Source organism: Schistocerca cancellata, chromosome 9, assembly GCF_023864275.1.
Source record: "Schistocerca cancellata isolate TAMUIC-IGC-003103 chromosome 9, iqSchCanc2.1, whole genome shotgun sequence".
In the NCBI taxonomy this organism is placed as follows: domain Eukaryota; kingdom Metazoa; phylum Arthropoda; class Insecta; order Orthoptera; family Acrididae; genus Schistocerca; species Schistocerca cancellata.
Genome location: NC_064634.1, coordinates 20,614,928 through 20,638,982, shown reverse-complemented (window position 1 = coordinate 20,638,982; position 24,055 = coordinate 20,614,928). Strand labels below are relative to the sequence as shown.

The window sequence follows — 24,055 nt, the reverse complement described above, 5'->3', positions numbered from 1 at the left end:
AGCGGGCGTTTCGTATTCGATTTCGTGCTAAACCACCATCACCAAAGAACATTCGACGGTGGTACAAACAGTTTGAAGAAACAGGGTGCCTCTGTAAAGGCAAAAGTCCTGGCCGGCCACGCGTTCCTGAACAAACAGTGGAACAAATCCGACGAGCAAGTCTACGCGTCGTGCTAGCCGAGAACTTGTGTTACCGCCCATGACAGTGTGGCGTGTGTTACGGCGTCGTTTAGCCCTCAAACCATACCGATTACAACTGGTACAAGCTGTTCGAGACACTGACAAAGTGAAGCGAGTGGACTTTAGCGACGCTATTCTAAAGGACATGGAAGATGACACTTTTGTGTCGCGGTTGATATTGAGCGATGAGGCAACTTTCCATATTAGCGGTAAGGTTCACAGTCATAATGTGCGTATATGGGGGCTAGAAAACCCTCAAGAAACAATTGAACACGAACGTGATTCACCAAAAGTGAATGTTTTTTGTGCTGTTTCGCAAAGCAAGGTTTGTGGACCCTACTTTTTTGAGGAAGAAACCTTAACAGGACAATCATATCTTGCAATGTTACGGAACTGGTTATTCCCACAACTTGACTCTGACTATTTCATCTATCAGCAAGATGGAGCACCACCGCACTGGCACAACAACGTGCACAGTTTCCTCAATGCCAACGTGCCTCAATGTTGGATAGGCGTACAGGACCGTGAGACTAGGCTTTACACTCTTCGCCTCCTAGGTCCCCTGACTTAACAGCATGTGATTTCTTCCTGTGGGGGTATGTTAAACAATGTGTTTACATTCCTCCCATACTTCGTGACATTGATGAACTAAAAACCAAAATATCAGCTGCTGTAGCTTCAGTGACAGAAGACACTTTACGCTCAGTTGGGGATGAATTCGGCTATCGGCTAGATGTCGTCCGTGTAGCCAGTGGAGGATATATTGAACATTTATGATGAATTTTTATAAACTTCTGTCTTTTCTGAGTAATTTAGTATGCAATTTGTTGGTGTTAAGCCCTTCTTCCTAATAAATAATACTATTTCACATCGTGTGATTCTTTTTGGGACACCCTGTATTCGTACTTCGTACGCACATAGTAAAACAGAGGCCAGCGTTAAATTAATGAAAATTCAGTACAGTGACTTGGGTAGTTTTGTGGAGATTGCAACTCACCAATACCGATACGTTCTAGTTTTATTACTCACTTTTATTTCTTTTCTACATCTACATCACACTCCGCAAGCCACCTAATGGTGTGTGGCGGAGGGTACTTTCGGTACCACTATCTGATCCCTCCAACTCTTTTCCACTCGCAAATAGTGCGTGGGAAGAATGATCGTTGGTAAGCCTCTGAATTGGTTCTAATTTCTCGAATTTTCTCCTCTTGGTCAATACGCGAGATGTATGTAGGAGGGGAGTAATACACTCCTGGAAATTGAAATAAGAACACCGTGAATTCATTGTCCCAGGAAGGAGAAACTTTATTGACACATTCCTGGGGTCAGATACATCACATGATCACACTGACAGAACCACAGGCACATAGACACAGGCAACAGAGCATGCACAATGTCGGCACTAGTACAGTGTATATCCACCTTTCGCAGCAATGCAGGCTGCTATTCTCCCATGGAGACGATCGTAGAGATGCTGGATGTAGTCCTGTGGAACGGCTTGCCATGCCATTTCCACCTGGCGCCTCAGTTGGACCAGCGTTCGTGCTGGACGTGCAGACCGCGTGAGACGACGCTTCATCCAGTCCCAAACATGCTCAATGGGGGACAGATCCGGAGATCTTGCTGGCCAGGGTAGTTGACTTACACCTTCTAGAGCACGTTGGGTGGCACGGGATACATGCGGACGTGCATTGTCCTGTTGGAACAGCAAGTTCCCTTGCCGGTCTAGGAATGGTAGAACGATGGGTTCGATGACGGTTTGGATGTACCGTGCACTATTCAGTGTCCCCTCGACGATCACCAGTGGTGTACGGCCAGTGTAGGAGATCGCTCCCCACACCATGATGCCGGGTGTTGGCCCTGTGTGCCTCGGTCGTATGCAGTCCTCATTGTGGCGCTCACCTGCACGGCGCCAAACACGCATACGACCATCATTGGCACCAAGGCAGAAGCGACTCTCATCGCTGAAGACGACACGTCTCCATTCGTCCCTCCATTCACGCCTGTCGCGACACCACTGGAGGGGGGCTGCACGATGTTGGGGCGTGAGCGGAAGACGGCCTAACGGTGTGCGGGACCGTAGCCCAGCTTCATGGAGACGGTTGCGAATGGTCCTCGCCGATACCCCAGGCGCAACAGTGTCCCTAATTTGCTGGGAAGTGGCGGTGCGGTCCCCTACGGCACTGCGTAGGATCCTACGGCACTGCGTAGGATCCTACGGTCTTGGCGTGCATCCGTGCGTCGCTGCGGTCCGGTCCCAGGTCGACGGGCACGTGCACCTTCCGCCGACCACTGGCGACAACATCGATGTACTGTGGAAACCTCACGCCCCACGTGTTGAGCAATTCGGCGGTACGTCCACCCGGCCTCCCGCATGCCCACTATACGCCCTCGCTCAAAGTCCGTCAACTGCACATACGGTTCACGTCCACGCTGTCGCGGCATGCTACCAGTGTTAAAGACTGCGATGGAGCTCCGTATGCCACGGCAAACTGGCTGACACTGACGGCGGCGGTGCACAAATGCTGCGCAGCTAGCGCCATTCGACGGCCAACACCGCGGTTCCTGGTGTGTCCGCTGTGCCGTGCGTGTGATCATTGCTTGTACAGCCCTCTCGCAGTGTCCGGAGGAAGTATGGTGGGTCTGACACACCGGTGTCAATGTGTTCTTTTTTCCATTTCCAGGAGTGTATGTTGTCTGACTCCTCCTGAAAAGTGCTGACCCGAAATTTCAGTAGTAAATCTCTGTGGTGCAAAAAAATGTTTAAATGTGTGAGAAATCTTATGGGACTTAACTGCTAAGGTCATCAGTCCCTAAGCTTACACACTACTTAACCTAAATTATCGTAAGGGCAAACACACACACCCATGCCCGAGGGAGGACTCGAACCTCCGCCGGGACCAGTCGCACAGTCCATGACTGCAGCGTCTGTGGTGCACAACGTCTCTCTTGTAACGTCTGCCAGTGGAGTTTGTTTAGATCGCCATGACGCTCTCTTGCCAGCTAAACGATCCCGTGACGAAACGTGCCGCTCTGCCTTGCATCTTCTCTATCTCCTCTATCAGCCTATCCTACCTGATAGGGATCCCACATAGATTAACAGTACTCAAGAATCGGGTGAACAAGTGCGTTATAAGCCACTTCTTTCGTGGATGAGTTACATCTCCTTAAGATTCTTCCGATGAATCTGAGTCTTGTGTCAGCTTTTCCCACTATCTGTTTTATTTGATCATTCCATTTAAGGTCGCTCTGGAGAGTTACGCCTAGATATTTTACCGCAGACGCTTTCCAGCTGTTTGTCATCAATAGTGTAGCTGCACAGTAGTGGGTTTCTTTTCCCATGTATGCGCAATATGTTACATTTATTTACGTTGAGGGTTACCTGCCAGAGTCTGCACCATTCATCAGTTCTCTGCAGGTCGTTCTGCAAATTCTTACTATCTCCTGGCGTTGCTACTTTGTTATAAACAACTGCATCACCTGTGAGTAGTCTTAAAGAGCATCCGACGCTTTCTACTATCATCATCATAATTTAAGACTGATTATGCCTTTCAGCGTTCAGTCTGGAGCATAGCCCCCCTTATACAGTTCCTTCATGATCCCCTATTCAGTGCTAACATTGGTGCCTCTTCTGATGTTAAACCTATTACTTCAAAATCATTCTTAACCGAATCCAGGTACCTTCTCCTCGGTCTGCCCCGACTCCTCCTACCCTCTACTGCTGAATCCATGAGTCTCTTGGGTAACCTTGCTTCTCCCATGCGAGTAACATGACCCCACCATGTAAGCCTGTTGGCCCTGACTGCTACATCTATAGAGTTCATTCCCAGTTTTTCTTTGATTTCCTCATTGTGCATACCCTCCTGCCATTGTTCAGATCTACTAGTACCTGCAATCATCCTAGCTACTTTCATATCCGTGACCTCAACCTTGTTGATAAGGTAACCTGAATCCACCCAGCTTTCGCTCCCATACAACAAAGTTGGTCGAAAGATTGAACGGTGCACAGATAACTTAGTCTTGGTACTGACTTCCTTCTTGCAGAAGAGATTAGATCGTAGCTGAGCGCTCACTGCATTAGCTTTGCTACACCTCGCTTCCAGTTCTTTCACTATGTTGCCATCCTGTGAGAATATGCATCCTAAGTACTTGAAACCGTCCACCTGTTCTAGCTTTGTTCCTCCTATTTGGCACTCAATCCGTTTATATTTCTTTCCCACTGACATTACTTTCGTTTTGGAGATGCTAATCTTCATACCACAGTCCTTACATTTGTGATCTAGCTCTGAAATATTACTTTGCAAACTTTCAATCGAATCTGCCATCACAACTAAGTCATCCGCATATGCAAGACTGCTTATTGTGTGTTCACATATCTTAATCTCACCCAGCCAGTCTATTGTTTTCAACATATGATCCATAAATAATATGAACAGCAGTGGAGACAGGTTGCAGCCTTGTCTTACCCCTGAAACTACTCTGAACCATGAACTCAATTTACCGTCAACTCTGACTGCTGCCTGACTATCCATGTAAAGACCTTTAATTGCTTGCAAAAGTTTGCCTCCTATTCCATAATCTTGTAGAACAGACAATAACTTCCTCCTAGGAACCCGGTCATATGCCTTTTCTAGATCTATAAAGCATAGATACAATTCCCTGTTCCACTCATAACACTTCTCCATTATTTGCCGTAAGCTAAAGATCTGGTCCTGACAACCTCTAAGAGGCCTAAACCCACACTGATTTTCATCCAATTGGTCCTCAACTAATACTCGCACTTTCCTTTCAACAATACCTGAGAAGATTTTACCCACAACGCTGATTAAAGAGATACCTCTGTAGTTGTTACAATCTTTTCTGTTTCCATGTTTAAAGATTGGTGTGATTACTGCTTTTGTCCAGTCTGATGGAACCTGTCCCGACTCCCAGGCCATTTCAATTATCCTGTGTAGCCATTTAAGACCTGACATTCCACTGTATTTGATGAGTTCCGACTTAATTTCGTCCACCCCAGCCACTTTATTGCACTGCAATCTATTGACCATTTTTTCCACTTCCTCAAATATGATCCTACTTCCATCATCATTCCTATCCCATTCTACCTCAAAATCTGAAACATTACTGATCGCATTTTCACGTACATTGAGCAACTCTTCAAAATATTCCCTCCATCTGCCCAAGGCATCCACAGGATTCACCAGCAGTTTTCCTGACCTGTCCAAAATACTTGTCATTTCCTTCTTACCTCCCTTTCGAAGACTGCTAATTACACTCCAGAATGGTTTTCCAGCAGCTTGACCCATAGTCTCCAACCTGTTTCCAAAGTCTTCCCACGATTTCTTCTTGGATGCTGCAATTATCTGTTTGGCTTTGTTTCTTTCTTCAACATAACTTTCTCTGTCTACCTGAGTTCTAGTATGTAGCCATTTTTGATACGCCTTCTTTTTCCTTTTACAGGCTGCCTTGACTGTGTCATTCCACCAAGCTGTTTGCTTCATCCTACTTTTACACACTACTGTTCCAAGACATTCTTTAGCCACTTCTAGTACTGTGTCCCTGTACCTTGCCCATTCCTTTTCCAATGACTAATTGACTACAATCAACTAACTGGTACCTTTCTGAGATCGCTATTATGTACTTGTGCCTGATTTCCTTATCCTGAAGTTTCTCCACTCTTATCCTCCTACATATGGACCAGACTTCCTGCAGCTTCGGCCTCACGATCCCAATTTCACTGCAGATTAAATAATGATCAGTGTCATCAAAGAATCCCCTGAATACACGTGTGTCCCTCACACCCTTCCTGAATTCCTGATCTGTTATTATACAGTCAATGACAAATCTGGTTCCCCTGCCTTCCCAAGTATACCGGTGAATGTTCTTATGTTTAAAAAAGGAGTTTGTGATTACTAAGCCCATACTGGCACAGAAATCCAAGAGTTGTTTCCCGTTCCTGTTGGCCTCCATATCCTCTCCAAATTTACTCATAATCTTTTCATACCCTTCTGTTCGATTTCCAATCCTGACGTTAAAATCACCCATGAGCAGATCACTGTCCTTGTCCTGTACTCTAACAACTACATCACTGAGTGCCTCATAAAAACTATCCATCTTATCTTGATCCGTCCCTTCACAATGCGAATATACTGACACAATCCTAATTTTCTTGCTAGACACTGTCAAATCTATCCACATCAGTCGTTCGTTTACATACCTTATTGCAACTACGCTGGGTTCCATTTCTTTCCTGATGTAAAGCCCTACACCCCAGTGTGCTATTCCTGCTTTGACTCCTGACAGGTAGACCTTGTATTCTCCCACTTCCTCTTCTTTCTCACCCCTTACCCGAATGTCACTAACAGCTAAAACGTCCAGCCCCATCTTACTTGCAGCCTCTGCCAGCTCTACCTTCTTCCCAGAGTAGCCCCCATTGATATTAATAACTCCCATCTCATTACCATTTGTTTGCCAAGTCGTATCTTAGGAGTCCCTGGTTTGTCAGTTAGAGGTGGGACTCCGTCACCTCCAAAGATCCGAGGCATTTTGCTCTGATTGTTGCCAGCATCATATTTAAAGTACCAGGGAAGCAGGTTGCTAGCCTTACTTGCCCCGAGTCCCATTGGGTTTTACCCCTAACAGCTGAGGGACTAACCAGTGGCTTTCTACTAGATCATTTATATATATTGTGAACAGCAACGGTCCTATCACACTTCCCTGTGGTACTCCGGATATTACCTTTACATCTGTCGATTTAGTTTCGCTTTATTTCTCTTCCTAATGTTAACTCAAATCTGAGGCGAGATAAAGTACCTGCTTTTGTATCTGACCACATTGAACTAACAACAGTTCGCCAATTTCGCGTGGCGAGATTACAACTTCAAGACATTTCCCGATACTTCAAATGACACAGGTTCCCCTCTCAGCGCAGCGATCCTATTGCGTATCCCAGTCTTGTGTAATCTGGTGTAATCTACAACAAACACAGACGTAAACTGGTGTCCCGCTTTTGCTCGAAGGAACTGGTCCCTGAATGTAATTGTCTTCTAAAGGAAATCATGTCACGTCATACCTTAATGATAGCTCTTAAATGAGTGTGGGACAGATTGAAAAGCCCTCTTTAATAGGCAGAACAAAAGTTCTCAAGGCTAACAAATCAACGTTTTCTCGGTCTCACGGAAGGAGAAACACGTGAGGAATGAAAAAAAATCCAGATGGCAGACACAAAGTTTTACTTCCGAAATATTCTTGAATAGAGTATCTATGACACTGAAAAACTCAAGATAACTCTTAAGGAGTCAGTTGGGTTCAGCATATTTCACCAAGGCAGCAGTTGTCACAAGGCTACAGAGCAAAAACGCAGCAGAAAAGCAGGACGAGAAGTGGAGCCGGAAGCCGGCGACTGTCAGTGTTTTCGACAGTCGCGGTTTAGCCGGGTATCTGACTGCTCCTGTGCTTTTCGGAACCAAGGCTGGTAAAGATGCTGGAACCAAGGCTGGTAAAATTGCTGGAACCAAGGCTGGTAAAGATGCTGAGTGCCACGGCAGGAGCGTCCGCACGTTTTCATGTCAGTAGGGGCAAAGCGTTTTCCCGTACATGTGCTTTAGAAATTTTGAGGACACTTATCTGCTAATCATTTTCTCAGATTGTTTTTTGCATTTCTCTTTTAGTACTTCGTCAATGTTACATACACAAACTAACAGTATAGTTATACTAAAACCTGCTTTTACGTTGTCGTTAGGACCTGTTCATTGAAATAACTGTTTTCTTGTCACTAAAAATTTCATGTGGATAAGATTTCCCACGTTTCGTGCTTTTAAACAACTACCACACGTTGTAACACTTTTTTTTTAAGTCGATTTGTGTGGAAACTACAAGGTGTTTCGCTCACGCACAACCTCTAGAATAATGTATAACATAAAACTGTACAGTTTGTTTCAGTAACCAAATCGTTTTCGGTTCTACGACAAATGAAGGTGGCATTTTTAGTGACACTCAAAATGCTTCTGCAATGCTTCGTGAACTAACTGTACGCTAACCTAGAATAAGTAACCTAAAACTGCATTTAAAGCCAAGTCATGTAATGCACAAAACAATACTTAAGAAACTGACTTCGACTCAGCGTGATTACTTTTACAACTTTTTCAAAATTCTCAGAGACGAGTTGTTTTACATAGTTTTGTTTGTCATAGTATTAACAAAATTACTTCACTTTTCAACTGCATCTTTACGCCATTCGCAATTCACATGCATTTTTGCAGATCTGAAACTTTTTGAAATTGGCGAATGGACGCCTTGCGAATGCGCCATGATGCGTGGCCAGAAAAGCACACACAACTTTTTTTTTTTTAAGTGCCTTTAACTGTTTTAGAATAAGCCAGCTATGGATATAATGCAGCCAGTACAATCGAAATGTTCTATTTATGCCGTATATGTCTTTTTTGAAATGATCATTTTTGTGAAGTTGCTATGTATTCAATAAAATCTTATACTTTATGGAATAGTCAACATTTTTCTTTTCCTCCAACGTAATTTTCGACATGGGAAATACTGACTTCTTTTCTTTTAATCAAAGCACTTGAAGCCACCAGAGGTAATGGCTAGGTCAATATTTTCTCCATCAGCACAATTATCGAGACTTTTAAGAGATATTTTTGAGTCTCACTCACGTTTTTCTTGCAGGTAGCACATTTCTTGAGTCCCTCAATTTCATTTTTGGTTTTTATTCGTTATGAGGAACAAGAAACATTGACCATTTTTCCTCTCTGCTCACTATGCCTTCACGCTTCCGATCAGCGGCCACACAGTACAAATGAACACCCCCTTCAGCAATGAAAATAAATATAACAGAAAACAGCCTGACAGTCGCTGACTATTATGTGAATTACTAAGGAGTAAGCTTTTGTCGAGTTGTCGAGAGTGTATCGTGAAACTGTTTTGTTACACTAATAGCGTACTTAGTGACCTGGGAACTTTGGAGGGTGGGTTTTGCATTCCCTAGGAAAGCAATATTTCCAAGGCAAAATTTGGAGTGTAATTTGAGTAGAGTGGGGTTCGGACTGGGAGTTGTGCAGGCGTGGAGTCTGTTTTACAAACACTTTATTAAACATGAAGTATCTTTCTTGACTATAAACAGTAAGATAACTGAAGTTAATCTGGAGCTCAATTACAAGTGTTCACGGGAGGGCTTAGAAAAAGAGGCTAATAACGTACAATTCCTTCAGCACACTACACAACGCCCCAGTAAAGAAAATTTGGTCGATAACAACAATATTCAATATGAGGCACTTGGCCATAGACACTAAAGAGGCAAATAAAATAGCTCCCACAAATAACCAATCAGAACAAGCAAAAAACGAAAAGACAACTCCACGGCTAAATATCACTCAACCAAATCTACGTCTCCATTCTCATCACCATCTACTCCCTGGAGCAACGCTATTGCCCATTCACTATAATACTACCTATGCAAATTTCACAATTACAGTTTTCTGTACACTGGAACATACGCAATCAGTCACTATGCAAATTTCACAATTACAGTTTTCTGTACACTGGAACATACGCAATCAGTCACGTTCACAGCTTAAAACTAGCACGATCAATATGGTTTTGTAAATCTGGGTTTCATCGTGACACTGTAAAATCTCCCATACTTCCGTGTCATTTACCTCAGTCCTCGTGTGCGCACGCACAACTATCTTAAGCTACTATTTTGGGTGCACTGTTTACTGTATTCCGCTTGTCCGGTGTTCGCTTAACGTCGGGTTCCGTTGCCTCGTTGCTGTCCGCTCCCTCTGCGGCTGAAATCTTATTTAAACTGTTTTAATGTAGTGTTGCATCTGTTTAAAATTATTTACTGTGGTACAAGTGATTTTTTTCTTTGTAACGCTGCTCCTCCTGATTCTTTCATGCTTGCAAAATTGATGTAACACTTCACAATTGTGGGGCAGCAGTTGGTATTACTGACATCACTTATTTCCAGTAATATTGACGCAGAGGAATTACAGCATAAGTTTACGTAGATTGTAAATCGTGGTCTGGAGAATTACGTGCCTAGTAAGTGGATTAAGGACGAAAAGGACCACCACGGTTTAAAACCGAGGTTCGGAAAATGCTGAGGAAGCAGAGACTGTTGCACTCTCGGATCAAAAGAGAACGCGCAAATGTCGACAAGCGAAGGTTACTAGAGATTCGTGCGTCTGTGAAAACACCAGTGCGCGAAGCATACAACTACTACCACCGTCGTAACGTAGCAAAAGATCTGGCAGAGAATCGGAGAAAATACTGGTCTAAGTAAAATCGCTGAGTGAGGCTAAGGCTTCCATTCAGTTCCTTGTTGAGCAGTCTGGTATGGCACTTCAAGACGAAAGCCGAAGTTTTAAATATCACGTTCAAGAAATCGTTCACGCAGGAAACTCATACAAACATACCGTCATCTGAACACTGGACAGACTCCCGTATGAACAACATTGGAATAAGCACCCCTGGCGTAGAGAAGCAACTGAAGAAGTTGAAAACAACTAAATCACCAGGTCCGGATGGAATGCCAATTTTTTTTTTTTTTTTTAAAGAGTACTCTACGCCACTGCTCCCTTACGTAGCTTGCATTTATCGTGAATCTCTATCCCAGCGCAAAGTCACAAGCGACTGGAAAAAAGTGCATGTGACTCCTAGAGGGTAAACAAACGAACCCACAAAATTACAGACAAATTTCTTTAACATCGATTTACTGCAGAATTATAGAACATAACCTGAGTTTGAATATAGTAAATTTACTAGAGACCGAAAAGCTTATCTCCATGAATCAGTACGGTTTACAAAGCATCGCTCGTGTTAAGGTCAGCTTGCTCTTTTCTCACATGATATACTGCCAGCTATGGTTGAAGGGCAACAGGCCGATTCCTTATTCCTAGATTTCCGGAAAGCGTTTGACACGGTACCCAACTACAAACTGTTAACGAAGCTACATGCATATGGAATAGGTTAGCAGACATTTTAGAGGCTCGAAGACTTCATAAGTTATAGAACCCAGTGTGTTGTCCTCGATGGCGAAGGTTCAGGTTCAACACAGACAATGGTATCGTCAGGAGTGCCCCCGGGAATTGTAATGGGACCCCTGTTATTTTCTACATACATAAATGATTTGGCGGAAAGGGTGAGGGGCAGTCAGTTGTTTGCTGATGATGCCGTGGTGTACGGTAAGATGTCGAAGTCGTGTGACAATACAACATGACTTCGACAAAATTTCTGGTTGATGTGATGAATGGCAGCTAGCTCTGAATGTCGAAAAATGTAAGTTGATGCAGATGAGTAGGAAAAACAAACCCGTAACGTTCGGATGCACTATTAATAGTGTCCTGCTTGACACAGTCACGTCTTTTAAATATCTGGGGGTAACAGTGCAAAGAGATACGAAATGGAACAAGCGTGTGAGGATTGTGGTAGAAAGACAAATGGTCGACTTCGGTTTATTGGGAGAATACTAGGAAGGTGTGGTTCATCTGTGAAGGAGACTGCATACAGGACACTGGTTCGATCTATTCCTGAGTACCGGGTCGGATTAAAGGAAGATACAGAAGGAATTCAGGGGTGCACTGCTAGATTTGTTACTTGTAGGTTCAAACAACATGCAACTGTTACGGATATGCAACGGAAACTCAAATGGGAATTCCTGGAGGAAAGGCGACGTTCTTTTCGAGGAACACTATTGAGAAAATTTAGATAACCAGTATTTGAAGCTGACTGCAGAAAGATTCTGTTGCCTCGAACATACATTGCGCATAAGGACCATGTAGATAAGACATGAGAAAACAGGGTTGATAAAGAGGCATATACTAGGTAGTCGTTTTTCCCTCGTTCTATCTGTGAGTGGAACAGGAAAGGAAATGACTAGTATTGGTATGGGGTACCTTCTGCCACGCGTCGTAAGGTGGGCTCTGGAGTACCGATGTAGATGTACATCTCCAAACGGAGAACTTTAGGAATTTATTTTTAAATTTTGGCTGAAGTTATTACAGTCTCTTTCCTATTTATTGATTTTGTTAGGCTTGATTAAATATTTAAATCATGAATGTTTTTCTTAATTTACACTGTATTTAATTGCTGATTTTCATTAATTCAACCTGTTTTTATTTTGAGTCTTAAAATTTAAGATTAATTTTTTCTTTTTAATTAATGTGATCTGCTTTAATCGTAATAGTTGTGAGTTTAATAAATCACTTTTCCATGTGTGTACATCGCCAGTGATTCCAGAATTAAATTTTCATTCTGCAGCAGAGTGTGGGCTGATATGAAACTTCCTGGAAGATACTGTGTGCCGGACCAAGAGACTAATTTGGGACCTTTGCCTTTCACAAGCAAGCACTCTACCGATTGAGCTTCCCAAGCATGACTCACGACCTGTCCGCACCAAACTTCACAGATCTTCCGTGAAACTCGCCAGACTAGCAATCCTGGAATAAAAGATATTGCGGAGACATTGCTTAGCCACAGCCTCATGGAAATTTCCTATTCTTCTTCTTCTGTACCGTCATCCATGTTGAGCGACGGTGCTCTCGAGGACCTTGTGAAGCAGTTTTGCATTCCAATGGTTGGCGGTTGAATAAATCCTGATTTACTTGAACATTAGTACCCATTTCTCTCCCTGCCTTCCTCTCCATGTGTTTCCGTGTGCTGTAGAATTCTTCAACGAAATAGCTGCCATGGATCAAGTGCTGCAGCGAAGTCCTGAACCACCTGAGTCAACGCTGCCGCAGTTGCCCATTAGTAATTACCAATAACCATAATATGCAGGAAATGCCCATATCGATTTCCACAGTGAGCTAATGGGGGAGCATGCCAGTCATTGAGTAGAAACGTGAGTAGTAGTAGTAGAAGTAGCAGCAGCAGCAGCAGCAGCAGCAATAGTTCTTCCTATTATTCTATAATATTAATATTGTGCCACGTAATTGCAAGCCTGCATCACTAACGCGATGTATTCTTGTCTGCTTGTAGGTACACTCGACGGTGAATTCCGGATGAGCCCATTGTCCAGCATTAGTTCTTGGGGGATGAAGCTGGTCAATGAAAAATGAATATGTGAGTAGTAGTTCCTTCTATTCTTCTTCTAGAATACTGATAACAACGCCCAACACATGACTACGTGCATGGACTCCTAACGTGATGTGTTCTTGTTTGTTTCTAGGTGCAATCGATAACATCAGCCAAGGGAGTGTCGATCCACAAGTAGGGCTGGACCAAATAACGCTGGAGGTATTGGCCAATAGGATCCCATGGACTGATTCAGATGCAGCAAATTCTGACCACGAGTAAGACCACTATAGACACATTCAGCTTTATTTTATTAATTAAGAATGAAACTTAATATTTTTTCCTTCTCCTTTGTGTGTAGGTGACACGGGTGGTGAAAGTGCACCTGCAGCTGGATGTGCAGCGACCCAGCAACCCATCTGTGATGACATGCAGGCAGCCCAGTTCGTCATCTGCAATGATGTCCCCACAGCCGGTTGTGGGGCAGCAGCCTGATCAGTCATCTGCTGCGCAGCCTACTCTGCCGACGCCCCAGGCCAATCCGTCACCGTGGCATGGCATTACAGCTCTGCCTCATTTGCCGTGGTCTCAACCGTGCTCTCTGCACCCTCGCCCACCTCGCAATGTCACCACCACCACCATCACCAAAGATTATCAACACATTCTGTTGCACCTAGCAGCAGCAGCAGACCTGCCCAAATTAATACGTATCTTCAAGTAAGTTCTGAGATCGCAATGACTACTCCATAATTGGTGCTGCATTTGAGGACTGGATCTCACTTGCCTGCATTAATAACTCGAACGCAGGCTGCTGAGATACGGCCGCTTTCCTCAATGCTCGTCAAGCTGTACTGTAAAGTGAACTTCTTAGGAACATCAATGATGTTTGGTATCTTACCATTAATGAAGAGAACACGGCAAGTGCCATCACCTGATTTCTCAATAACTTCACACAGTCAAGATAAATGAACACGTGTCTTGGCTTATCTGTAGGTACTCGATCATTTCTGCGAAAATGACGCTTAAAGTTTTCGCCATAATTTATATGTCTTTTAGTACGCAGGTAATTGAACCAAAGTGATGAAGTGGCTAGCGTTACAGCTTCACAGTTTTGTGCACCATGTTGGAAACACGGTTTTTTAAAATGTTATTTTACTTGTGTACTAAGTTCGTAGGAAGTTACTACACAAACTTTTCTTTTCAAATTAGAGGATACAAGGGTGATATATTAACTGTGAAATTACAACTAGGTTTCACAATACGTGACATACATTAATTATGCAATATATGTGTGTATGGTATTTTCAGAGTTTACAGTCTTTTTAAATTCTCACACTCCAATACTTCATTCTTTTATCTATTCTTAAATTAATTATTACATTTATTCTTATGTTTATTCTTCAGGAAAATGTGGTGCATTCCCTTGGATGATACCAATTGTAGAAACATTCGAAACATATAAATTCTGAACACCATAAGCAATGCATGAAGCAGATTTATCATAGTGACATTTCTTTGTACAGTTATCACCTACGACAGAAACGTTGCAAACACTGCTGAAATTTCATGAATACGCAACAATACTGCTGCAACCCACGCACAAAGGATCATTTTTCCGAAAATTGGCGTTTACAACTGATTACGAATCAGGACGAACTACAGAAATTTCCCCGAAAACAATTTCAAATAACTTCCCTTTTTGTATATCATTCACCAGACAAATAACTTGTAGATAAATAACGACAACATTATTTCGACATACAATGGAAAAATTCACGTCGTAATCTTCTTTGGACATGGGTAGATAAATGAGAAACAAAAGTAAAATCATTAATTGTATTCTCCTCGTAAGTAAAAAGCAATTCCGTACGATGAAATCACGCACCCCCTCCCCTCTCCAAAAAAAGATGGCACTTACGCTGCTGGTGAGGAGAAGAGCATCACCCAAATTTGGGGGGTGGTGGTGGATAATGGAGTGATATTGCAAGGCAGATCGATCGCTGAGTTATTAGGAATTTTTATCAAGAGCATCATCCTGGGCCATTTTTCCGAAATGCAGGGAAGAGGGCCAGGTAAGGCACTCAGCTGCATACACCACCTTGATATACACTCCTGGAAATTGAAATAAGAACACCGTGAATTCATTGTCCCAGGAAGGGGAAACTTTATTGACACATTCCTGGGGTCAGATACATCACATGATCACACTGACAGAACCACAGGCACATAGACACAGGCAACAGAGCATGCACAATGTCGGCACAGATCCGGAGATCTTGCTGGCAGGGTAGTTGACTTACACCTTCTAGAGCACGTTGGGTGGCACGGGATACATGCGGACGTGCATTGTCCTGTTGGACCAGCAAGTTCCCTTGCCGGTCTAGGAATGGTAGAACGATGGGTTCGATGACGGTTTGGATGTACCGTGCACTATTCAGTGTCCCCTCGACGATCACCAGTGGTGTACGGCCAGTGTAGGAGATCGCTCCCCACACCATGATGCCGGGTGTTGGCCCTGTGTGCCTCGGTCGTATGCAGTCCTGATTGTGACGCTCACCTGCACGGCGCCAAACACGCATACGACCATCATTGGCACCAAGGCAGAAGCGACTCTCATCGCTGAAGACGACACGTCTCCATTCGTCCCTCCATTCACGCCTGTCGCGACACCACTGGAGGCGGGCTGCACGATGTTGGGGCGTGAGCGGAAGACGGCCTAACGGTGTGCGGGACCGTAGCCCAGCTTCATGGAGACGGTTGCGAATGGTCCTCGCCGATACCCCAGGAGCAACAGTGTCCCTAATTTGCTGGGAAGTGGCGGTGCGGTCCCCTACGGCACTGCGTAGGATCCTACGGCACTGCGTAGGATCCTACGGTCTTGGCGTGCATCCGTGCGTCGCTGCGGTCCGGTCCCAGGTCGACGGGCACGTGCACCTTCCGCCGACCACTGGCGACAACATCGATGTACTGTGGAGACCTCACGCCCCACGTGTTGAGCAATTCGGCGGTACGTCCACCCGGCCTCCCGCATGCCCACTATACGCCCTCGCTCAAAGTCCGTCAACTGCACATACGGTTCACGTCCACGCTGTCGCGGCATGCTACCAGTGTTAAAGACTGCGATGGAGCTCCGTATGCCACGGCAAACTGGCTGACACTGACGGCGGCGGTGCACAAATGCTGCGCAGCTAGCGCCATTCGACGGCCAACACCGCGGTTCCTGGTGTGTCCGCTGTGCCGTGCGTGTGATCATTGCTTGTACAGCCCTCTCGCAGTGTCCGGAGCAAGTATGGTGGGTCTGACACACCAGTGTCAATGTGTTCTTTTTTCCATTTCCAGGAGTGTATATTTGCATTTATTTGGTCCACTTATTTGGGGGGAGGGATGTCCAGTTACAGCCCTCTTCCGAACGATATTGCCGCTAAATGTGCATTCATTAATGTCCAGAATCTGATACTGACGTATATTGCTTTGCATGTTCGCTTCTGGTTAGCGACAGAAATTACCCAACTAACACGCAGCATAAAGTCAATTTGAACTCTGATATCTATGGGCGTTACAGTTTCCAATCCATCTAATTCCCTGTAAAGCTCCAGGACCTATCACAATTCGAGACAGAAACCAGATTATTTAATACACATGTACACCCTGGATGTTAGTTGCCAGAAGATGACGACCAGGAGCACACTGTGCAGAGCAAAGAAATCTCGAAAGTCGATAGACCTCCCTATTTCTTAATTCTGAGTGCCTCCTACCTCCTGTGGCACACTGAAGTTGACCCGCCTGCCTTCCACCCTACCTTCACAGAATAGCACGTACCGTATGTGGCAGCGCATCAAGTTGTATGCTCGTAAGATTCTAGTTGCAACAAATTCGAATCTTACATCTAGGACAATTCTGCAATATGGTTACTCACAGAACTTGAAAAATTTGCATGGGAAGGTAATGGGATTTACTGTAACAACGAATCCATGACTGACTGGAAGGAGACTGTCGTCTTGTTTGAACAGGCAGTTCTGGGTCATATCTGTGGGCTGCCACTGAAAAACTCTACATGGAGACCACTGACTGTCATCTAACAGTGAAGTTCTGCAATGAACAAGGTATGCAACTTGAAGTAGCAAGTGCCACAGCACATACCCGACTTTTTCTACACTTTGAGAGGATATACCGCCCACTTTTCCGTTCTACACTTCCGTGATTTAGCACTGAAGAGTGATAAGGTCAGAGTCATTCCTGACACTGCAGAGAAGTACCTCTCGTTTTCCAAGAAACTCGTGCCAAGAATAGCGCTCCACTTCTGGATTCCCTTCGTTTCATGCATGTGTCTCTTCAGAAACTTGCCATGATAATGCATCGGGAATATATGCTTATCACCAGAGCCACATATTCCAATAAAGGAGAGTTTCAGCTTGTGATGAAGGAGGGACTCTTTCCATAATAATATGTGGATTTGATGACTCCACAATATCACATTGCCTGACATACCTCGATTCTCCAGTAATCTGACAGGCACTGATGTAACACACGTGGTGTACGAGCACGCGGTGAATGTTTGGCAGGAATTCAGCATCCCTAATTTAGGAATTTATTCTAGAATATACATGAACACAAATGTACACCTGTTCCCAGACTTTTTTTTTTAATTTTGTGGGAAGGTCTTATGGGACTAAAGCCTGCACACTACTTTTGGTCATCGGTCCCTAAGCCTGCACACTAATTAATCTAACTTACGCTATGGACAACGCACACACACTCCGAGGGAGGACTCAAACCTCGGACGGGGGGAGCCGTACGGACCGTGACAAGGCGCCCTAGACCGCGCGGCAACCACGTGCGGCGCTCCCAGACATCTTCGGAAGTTTCAGAGTGTGTGGCTGGGCACATATTATCTAGATCCTGCCTTTAGTTCACATGCCACGGCTTTCGTGAGACAGAACATTAAGGAAATCATGTGACAGCATCGAAATGTTGACCAAAGTTGACATGCTGCTCTTCTTCGAACACGGGATCCATGGGGGAATTTGCCAGTACGTGCACAGGTAAGCCATAGCGAACAACACGTGAATGAAAGAATGAATGAATGAATGAATGAGGTGTGCAGGCCATCGGACGATTTAAGTTACATACTTTACATGGATGTAGACAACCTCTACAGGTACGCCACGCAACAAAGTCTACCATTTGGAGAGTTCTGATGGCTGCCTGAGGAAGAAACCGTCGGTTTGAACGAAAAGATCAACGATGTGGATGAGAAAGCTAGTGAGAGGTATGTCCTTGAGGTAGAACTGTAATATCCCACCCATTTGTATGACAAGCGTAGCGACTTGCCACTATGACCATAGCACCTAGTCCTGCAAAATGGTTCCATCCTCAAGCCGTTGAAAACCCTGCACAACGCCAGTGTTGCTAGCTGAAGGAGTACATGGACACCAAAACAAGGTGTTTTGAAAAAGATTTTTACAAGTTAATGAACAATTCAATTTTCCAAAGAACCATAGAGAATGTTGGAGAATACCGCAAAATTCACTAGTTTATCAGTGGGACAAGCATTATGGCACAGGAGATTACATTGCCAGACAAAATTTAAAATTGGTCACGATACTCAATAAAGGACTGGTCACTGTGGAGACGACCAACGTTTCAGAGCAGTTCATGAAGCCTGTGCATTTCGGTATATGTGTTCTGGACCTTCCCGAACTACACATGTACCTCTTTCATTATGGCCATATTTTGCCGACCATAAGTTACTTTATACGGATCCAGGCAGTATCATCTGCTAGGTGAAAGGTATGATCCATATGACATAGTTATAATCCCAAACCATTTGGCACATTTGTATGTGCGTCCGATAATCCTTTTGGAGCAACACCTCAAAACAAGAAGGTTATTGGCCTGATGAAAGACAGAGCGAATGAGTTGCAGTTTGTGGGGCTCAGATCAAAGATTTACGCCTATCATATAAAAGCAGGTGTCACCCAGGGGCAGGCTAAGGGTGTCCACTGTGGGGCTCCAAAGACTCTCACAACTGAGGATTACAAGAGGTGTCTCCTCCAAGTCACTGGCGCAACTCCACATACTGTGCGCCAGGTCACTGTACCATACTCACACTACTCGCTGGAGTGATCGAGTGTACGGCTGTGTATTTATGTGTAGCTAGTTCACGTGTATGTGCGAGTGTGTGCGGAATAGTTATGTAAAACAATGTTGCTAGTGCCTGTTTTCCATTGCATACTCTGTATAAACGAAATTATGTAAATGTAAATAGAAAGAAATGATGAAACACAGCACAAAGTTATGATTATATGGGGTTCTGGTTGTTGTTCTTTCATCCTTGTTTTAGTGTGAATGGTATCTCTGTATGTATTTACCTGATGGTAATAGTTTCAGTGAAAAAAGTATATACAACCAATCTTTTAAATTACAAGGAAAAATAATTTATTGTAAAATAACTTTGCAAATATTTTGTAAATAAACCATAAATTAAGAAAATGTCATTGTTAATAAATATATAAAAATTGTTAACAAAAGAAAAGTTGTCAATAAGCCACAAGTTATTTTTTATATCGGTGTTATTGTTTACAAAAGACCCTGACCATTACACTACAGAGTACAGTTGACCAGGATCATGCAACTGCACTATATGGATAGAAAATTGTTGTCGATAATCAGGAACTTAATTTGCTACTGCTTATAACAAACCTGAAACTCTTCCCTACGATGCACAGACCTCGAATGAAGTGGGCTACACAGTTAAGCTAATTATAAACAATGGTAAGTGGGAGGAGGGAGCTCTCCAACCTTATAGCTCCACTGGGTTTCGTCATTTTAATGTACCCCACTGCTCCCCCCTGCCAATTTTATATCGTGTGGCTAGTACAGAGTTATGCCGCGCCCTTGAATAAAAGTACTTCACTTGCACGCTTGAATAGGACAGTGGTCCCTCTGGATGACCTCGAATATAACTCGCAGATTTGTCTGAGGTGTGTGAGGGTTCCCATGGATGAGGAATGGATTATATACACGTGTCGGCCATTCCGCGTTGGAGAGGGGAGTTGTAGGTTGATTTTGATTATAAATTGCCCAAGTGTGTAACCTGACATCAGAAGCCCGTGTCAGTGGTCTTGGATAAGATCGTTCCAGAAGTAGCACTGATGACCTAAAAAAAAAATGGTTCAAATGGCTCTGAGCACTATGGGACTTAACTTCTGTGGTCATCAGTCCCCTAGAACTTAGAACTACTTAAACCTAACTAACCTAAGGACATCACACACAGCCATGCCCGAGGCAGGATTCGAACCTGCGACCGTAGCAGTCCCGCGGTTCCGGACTGCGCGCCTAGAACCACTAGACCACGACGGCCGGCCACTGATGACCTACTGAAGCACACTGCTGTCAGCTATGAGTCCACAATTTAATCACTGTCGCACTTTCATCGGTTGATTTGCATATGTCTACAGTCAAATTACATGGCAGCTAATATGGCCTCTGTCAAGAAACACTGCATAAACGTTAATAGTGCCAACTTTCTCAATAGTACAGAACAACAGTCCCACAAAACAACCATGAAGTCGCATCTACTCCAGGAATTCTTAAGTTGTAATTTGGTAGGGTATTCTGGGCAGGAAAATTTGCTTGTTTGGCGGTAGTGCACAGAAGACACCACATAACTATATTTCAATGACCAGAGGCATAAGTTACACAGGCATACGTTTTAGCGTCATGCTCTGAAACAACATTTTCGTTATATCATCTCTATGTATAAGTGACATTGCAAGTACTGGCTCAAATGGCTCTAGGCACTATGAGACTTAACATCTGAGGTCATCAGTCCCCTAGACTTAGAACTACTTAAACATAAGTAACCTAAGGACATCACACACATCCATGCCCGAGGCAGAATTCGAACCTGCGATCGTAGCGGTCGCTCGGCTCCAGACTGTAGCGCCTAGAACCGCACGGCCACTCCGACCGGCGCGACCGTAGCAGCAGCGCGGTTCCGGAATGAAGCGCCTAGAACCGCTCGGCCACAGCGGCCGGCTCCAAGTATTGTTTTCAATACAGTTCACGGACTTAAACTGTGAAGTGTCCAATAAGTAAAAATGCTTCGCGTTCCATGTGATATATGAGGACGACAGTGTATGCGTGCAGTATTCACGTAAGTATGACCACAGCATTCGATTATTTTGTACATCACACTGGAGCAGTGTCAAAGCTTCGAATACTCTGCACTAATGATGCTATTATAAAAGGTGTATTTCCTATATGACCTGCTTAATTTTCTCTCCACTTGTCGGGAAGCCAACCTCACAAATCCAGAGAGATTAGATCCGGTGTATAATTAAAATAAATGCATTTCTGATACTTAATATGCAGTTAATATAAAAACCAATAAATGCGAAACACGCAACAAAAAGATCAAATGATTAAATAATTTAGGAAAGTAATGGTAAAAATCCATTACATTGCAAATTCCAAAGATCTACCACCTTATCAGTGTTTTATAACAAAACATAATGTACAGTCGATTCAAAATGGTTCAAATGGCTCTGAGTACTATGGGACTTAACATCTTAGGTCATAAGTCCCCTAGAACTTAGAACTACTTAAACCTAAGGACATCACACACACCCATGCCCGAGGCAGGATTCGAACCTGCGACCGTAGCAGTCCCGCGGTTCCGGACTGCAGCGCCAGAACCGCTAGACCACCGCGGCCGGCCATGTACAGTCGTATTATTAACATTACACACGACAATTTCATCGTTATACAGCCTACTTTACATAAATGTCGTAAAGCAATGTGGTCTGGGATATCCCCAGGTCGTACAGTGGCCTTTTATCACCTCGGCTATCAAATACGTATGAAATACACGAAAAATCACATTATTAGCACTGAAGAAGCACAACCACGTGACTAACAGTAATTGACTGTAACATACGAATTACTAACACTTCGGCCGTTTGCAACATGGCTAAGGAGCCAGGCCATCAGTAAAAATCACCACCGCTAGGAGGAGCGCTAAATTAGCAAAAGCGGATGTCAATCCATGATGCTAGATATCCCTGTACCTTTCTAAGATCTCCTCCTCAGGTTCGTACTGCTGACGGGATTCTCCAATTTTCTTTTACACTTATTATCCTCTCCTTTTCCCTTCTGAAATATTTTCAGCTAACACTCTCCGTTTCCTTTCGCTAAATTATAAGATGCTTATTTTTTATTACTCATTATTATTAATTTTTATTTATGTAACAATCTTCGCAATATACGTTTGTAGTACGGAACAAGTGATTTTGTTACAGGACCAAAAATCTAAAATGGTTTGTCCTAAAATACTAGGCAAAACTTCAACTACGCAATAAACGAAATGAAAAAATGAATTCCATATTCTAACGTGCTCTGTAAAAATTATTTTATTAAAGACTCGAGCACAACAAATGAAAAAGGAACCAACATGTAAAATCTTTGTGATGGAGAAGTTTACAATTTTGAGTATAGTTGAAGAGTGGCGCGATAGACGACGTATTGCAGTAAGAGCACAAGGAGTCGGTACCCCCTCATTCACGTATTGCATTGCCCAAGCATGGACCATGGGCAAAATTTGAGCACAATTAGATGATGACTCAGCCGAAAAATGTACATCTGAAGTAGATTTGTACTAACCAGTATAGTATTTTATCATGAAACCAGTGGAGGCTGGAAAACCCCCGCCACCACACACACGCAAACAAAATCACCTCGCGAACGGCTCGTATGCGAACTCAAGTTTGCTGGAACGTTTTATCACATACTTTCACCTGTGTCAGTTTTCGTAGTAATTATGATACGTCTTACACATAAACTTTATTTTTGATTGTGTTTCTAATAAATTTCTGACACAAAAGAAACACTACTGTTCCCTTTACAAACGAACCATTTGTCGTACTAAATCAATGCGCGACCGTTCATCGATCTTTTTGAGTGCTCACGACTGATAAGTTTCGTGCAAAGCTACTTCACAGCCCGAAGAAAAACGAAATGTAGAAAAGTTTACAACAGTGGCAGGAATGAATGGACATGAAAGTGGACTTAAACGGGCTATACTCTAAAGGTGATTAAATGAACATATTTCGTAAGTAGCTCAACACAATTCCGCACCATGAGTCTCTTTCGTGACCAGCACAGTACATTTTGCTGCTACTTAAACGGATCAAACTTTATAAAGCTTGCCGCATCAAAAGGACAGTTTAATGCTGAAAACGTCGCGAACTAACATGGCAAAAGAACTATTTCTTTACAAAGCGACAAGTCTATTTGATTTCTGTCGTACAAGCATATGCAACAGAAATGGCGATACCTCACCAATGAACCAGCTGGAACAACTATCTCGTTCGCAGCCCCCTCTTGTTTCCCACGATATGCCCAGCGGTATGTAGACTCGTCTCAGAGTGTGGAAATAAGGTGAAAATAAATTGATAGAAGTAACGGAGATATTAATTGGCCTGGATGTAATTAGCGCTAGCGGTAGTATTTCATATTTTACGAGTATTAAATGTTTGTGTGTAACGTTCCAAACAGTTTAAAGCCAATGTCGTTCAAGTGACTGCTTACTCCAAGACGTTAAAAAATGGTTCAAATGGCTCTGAGCACTATGGGACTTAACTGCTGAGGTCATCAGTCCACTAGACTTAGAACTACTTAAACCTAACTAACCTAAGGACATCACACACATCCATGCCCGAGGCAGGATTCGAACCTGCGACCGTAGCAGTCGCTCGGTTCCAGACTGTAGCGCCCAGAACCGCTCGGCCACTCCGGCCGGCTCCAAGACGTTAATACGGGCTTTCAAATGCAGACCATTTTC

At 43.7% G+C, this 24,055-nt stretch overlaps 1 protein-coding gene across 4 annotated transcripts in view; it reads right to left on the bottom strand.

The window, feature by feature from the left end:
- LOC126101165 (trichoplein keratin filament-binding protein) overlaps nt 1-24,055 on the bottom strand; it is a 796,043-nt gene that overhangs the window by 396,070 nt on the left and 375,918 nt on the right. The gene's annotated exons all lie outside the window — the stretch shown is intronic.